A 5,015-nucleotide genomic window follows, 5' to 3' on the forward strand; every position below is an offset into this window, starting at 1 on the left:
AAACACCTGAGGAACAATGAGTGAACTGGGGGAAGTTTTGGTCCCACGCTAAAGGGATTTCAAGCCTGTGTATGAAAACATTGTGGGCTGCTTATATCATCAGTCAGGGTGACAAACTGCCAATTCATATCCTATCTTTCTAGTTAATTAGGCTCAGATGGCAGCTCTGTTTATTTGCTAGGTAATCTGCTTTGATCTGTTTGCTATCACTTATAATCACTTAAAATATCTTTCAGTAGTTAATAAACTTGTTCTATGTTTTAACATAAACAGTGTGTTTTGAATGATGTGTTTGGGAATAATTCAGCTCTGTAAACAAAATCTGTTGCATATCTCTCCCATATTAAGCAGAAAGCGACCTATATTAATGAGTTTGCATTTTACAGATCCCTGTGCAGAGCAAGATGGTTTCATTCTGGCTTTATACTCCAGGAAGGGTGCAAGTCTGGGGAGCTGGGAAATTAGCTCTTTTCTTCTGTTTGTCCTTGAGTGGCTTAAATAAAGCACTCAGGTAAATCAGTTGGGTTTGCAGCGCCACCTGCTGTCATGTTGGATAATAACAGGGCCTGGAGAGGCTGGTTGTGTCACCAGAAGAGCAGTGTGAGAGAGGCCAGCCCAGCTGAATGGTTAGGAGCTCAGCAGTTCCAATGGCTCCAGGACTGCACCCCAGGGTTGACAACAGATCACAGTAGCACAGCAAGCAGTGTGGATTGCATAGCTTGCTGTTCTGAGTGAGATTTGCACCTCATATAGTGGTGGAGATTTTATGTGAGGTGGCTTGAGATCTGTCAAAGAGGTTACCACTTTGTTATTATCTGTTTGCTTATTTCAGAAAAGGGAAGTAGGGACAAAAAAGCTGGAAAATGAGTAAGAGTGAAACTGTTGTGAAATTGGAGCTGTGCAGATTGCAGGCAGAAGAAAGAGAAGAGGAACATAAAAGACTTTTGGAGGTAAAAGAATTACAGATAAAAGATATGGAAGCTGAAACAGCTGCACACCAGAGAATTTTGGAACTCAGAGAGCAAGAAATTGAGTAAAAGAAACTAGCCATGGAACTGCCAGGCAAAGAAATGGAGGGGAAGGAAAGAGAGAGAAAGCATCTGGGCCAGTAACAGCAGTAGCAGTTTTGGTATGTGGGAATGGGCTCAGGGCTAGGGGCAGGGGGTTGTAGTGCGGGGTAACTCTTACCTCGGGGTGGGGGGAAGCCTGTCTTCCACTGTCCAGGGGGTTCCGTGTGCTGCTTGCACCCACAGACCCCACCCCCGCAGCTCCTATTGGCTGCAGCTCCCGTATGTGCAGGAGCTGCAGGGACACATGCAGGTGGGTAAGTAGCCTGCCAGCCCTACCAACCCCTGAACCCCACCACCAGCGCGGCGCTTTCTTCCCCCCCCCAGCACCAGCAGTGCTCCAGAACCACGTCCGTAGGACACCAGGAGCTCTCCGCCCAAGTTTTAGGCAGGGATACATAGTAAAAGTCATGGACAGGACACTAGCCATGAATTTTTGTTTATTGTGAGAGATCTGTCCATGACTTTTACTAAAAATACCCGTGACTAAAACATACCCTTTCTGATGGCTCATAAACAAAGACAGTGGACCATGTAAGAGCTTAGCCTTCCTGTGAACATTTCAGCCAGCCTATCAGTAATGGATGCTATGAGTCAGCAGGGCATCCAAGGACATGGGACCAGACCAAGTCATACTTAACTCCATTTTGGTACCTGTATTTTTCCACACACTGGGCTGAGAACTTGTCTTGAAACAAAGGGTCCCCACCCTATGGAAAAACTATATAAGGTTGGGAGTGACATCATCTCTTGGCCTCACTCCCCACACAAGAGACCTCCTTGAAACACCTGAGGAAGAAAGACTGACGTGATGGAAAGGATGGTCCCAGGCTAAAGGGATTTCTAGCCTATCCATGGAAACTTGGTGGACTGCTTGTATCATCAATCAGGGTGAGAAATTGCTAATTCATACCCAATCTATCTAGTGTGTTGGGCTTAGTTAGCATTTTTATTTATTTTCCAGGTAATCTGTTTGATCTGTTTGCTATCACTTATAATCACTTAAAATCCATGTTTTTTGTAGTTAATAAATTTGTTCTATCCTTTATCTTTACTAGCATGTTTTGAGTAACATGTCTGGCAAATATCTCAGCTCTATGTACAAATGCTGTTGCATATATTTCCCACATCGATGGGAAAGTGACCTTTATTAGTGAGCTTACACTGTACAGACACCTGTGCACTGGAAGACGGTATAATTTTGGGTTATACTCCAGCAAGGGTGCAAGGCGGGGGAGCTCGGAAAGTGGCTGTTCTCTCCTACCTGTCTCTGGGTGGCTTAGATAAAGCACTCAGGCAGCTCAGTTGGGTGTGTGGCACAACCTGGTGTCATGCTGGGTGATAACAGAGATTGAGGAAGCTGGCTATGTTACCAAGAAAGCAGTGTAACATAGGCCAGCAAAGTTGGAGGGGGGGAGGGTTAGCTCAGTGGTTTGAACAATGGCCTGCTAAACCCAGGGTTTTGAGCTCAATCCTTGAAGGGGCCACTTAGGGATCTAGGGCAAAATCAGTACTTGGTCCTGCTAGTGAAGGCACGGGGTGGACTTGATGACTTTTCAGGGTCCCTTCCAGTTCTATGAGATAGGTATATCTCCATATATTGAAAGTTAAGGTGCACAGTGGTTCCCATGGCTCCCAGACTACACCCCTGTTACTAAGCTTCCTGAGTTCATCAGTAATCTACATGGACTCCACGAACATTACTGATGAACCCAGGAAAATGAGTACCACATACTGCCTCCTCAGCCACACTGGAAAATGCATGGCACATAATAATAAGCAAAAACTTTCAAGGGCAAATGCCACACCCTGTGGCCAGCGGTCACAGCTGCGCCAGGGAGATTCACCTTGTCCTGGCCAATTATATCTGCCACCCATGGTTCCCAATATTCTATTAGCTTTTTTTTTGACTGCTGAAGCACATTGAGTGGATGTTTACAGAGAACTTTCCACAATGACTCCAAGATCTCTTTCTTGAGTGAAAAGCAACAGAGGGTCCTGTGGCACCTTTAAGACTAACAGAAGTATTGGAGCATAAGCTTTCGTGGGTAAATGCCCACTTCATCAGACGCTCTTGCGATTTCTGTTAGTCTTAAAGGTGCCACAGGACCCTCTGTTGCTTTTTACAGATTCAGACTAACACGGCTACCCCTCTGATACTTTCTTGAGTGGTAACAGCTAATTTGGAAACATCATTTCACAGGTATAGTTGGGATTATGTTTTCCAATGTGCATTACTTTGCATTATTATCTACACTGAATTTCATCTGCCATTTTGTTGCCCAACCAATGAGTTTTGTGAGATCCCTTTGTAATTCTTTGCAGTATACTTTGGATTTAAGTATCTTGAATATTTTTGTCTTGTCTGCACATTTTCCCACCTCACTCCTTACCCCTTTTTCCAAATAACTTATGAATGTGTGGTACAGCACTGGTCCCAGTACAGACTCCTGGGGGACACCACTAGTTACTTCTCTCCTTTTTGAAAACTAACCATTTATTCCTACCCTTTGTCTCCTATCTTTAAACCTGTTACTGACCCAGAAGGGAACATTCCTGCTTATCCCATGACTGCTTAGTTTTCTGAAGAGCCTTTGGTGAGTGACCTTGTCAAAGGCTTTCTGAAAGTTCAAGTACATTATAGCCTCTGGATCACCCTTGCCCAGATTTCGGTTGACCACCTTAAAGAATTCTTATAGATTGGTGGGGCATGATTTCCCTTCGCAAAAGTTGTGTTGACTCTTCCTCAACAAATTTATTTGTCTGATAATTCTCTTCTTTAATATAGTTTCAAACAATTTGTCTGATTCTGAAGTTAGAATTACTTCCCTGCAATTTCTGGGATCACCTCTGGAGCCTTTTTAAAACATCAGCATCACATTCACTATTTGCCAGTCATCTGGTAGAGAGGCTGATTTAAGCCATACGTCACATAGCACATTTTGTAGTTCCACTATTTGATATTTGAGTTCATTCAGAGCTCTTGGGTGAATATCATCTGATCCTGGTGACTTATATTGTTCAATGTATCAGTTGGTTCTCAAACCGCTGTGATGGGTTGTCACCCCTGGGTTGCAGTCTAGGAGCTGGTGGAACTGCTGAGCCCCTAACACTTCAGCTGGGCTTTCCTCTCTCGCACTGCTCTGCTGGTGACACAGCCAGGCTATCCAGGTCCTGATATCACTCAACATACAGCAGGTGGCAAGACAATCCCAGCTGAGCTACCTGAGACCTTTACCTAAGCCACTCAAGGAAAAATAGGATACAACAGCCAATTTCCCAGCTCCTCATCCATACACCCTTTCTGGGGAATAAGCACATAATTATACCTTCTTTAACTGCACGGGGATCTGTACAATGCAAACTCTTTAATATAGGTCACTTTCCCCTCAGTGTGGGATAGATACGTAACATCCTTTCTTTACAGAGCTGAAATTTTGGTTTCTCATCTCCCTTTCCCTTGTAACATAAACAAAGGTTTCACTGACTGAGTCTATGGCTGCACACTGGGTATGGACCGGTCTAAACCTCCCGACCAGTCCGTGGCTGGGCTATTGTGCCCATGAATTACACTAACTAGTCTTCCCATCTCTGTACAGCCCCCTCCTCCCTGTACAATGCCCCCTTAAGCAGATCCTGTGGGCCGTGGCTACTGGTGCTGGCCTGGTAGAACATCTCTAATGAATCTGTGCTACCACAGACCCGAAGAGTGTCCAAAAGCACTTGTGGAGGCAGAAAGATTGTGGGTGGGCCGAGCTACCAGTGGATCACTGAGATCTGTGATTAACTTTGGGAATCCCTGGATCCTGGGTCCCCCTTTTCATTCCTCAGGGAGAAGAGAACGGACCTTTTCTATTGGAATGATCTGAGGGATATTTTCTTGTAGGAGCCTTCTGGAATCTCCCTTCATTGGTCTGCACCCTGGGTTTATAATGCAGGAAAGGGGAC

This window comes from Trachemys scripta, chromosome 1 (assembly GCF_013100865.1).
Source record: "Trachemys scripta elegans isolate TJP31775 chromosome 1, CAS_Tse_1.0, whole genome shotgun sequence".
NCBI lineage: Eukaryota > Metazoa > Chordata > Testudines > Emydidae > Trachemys > Trachemys scripta.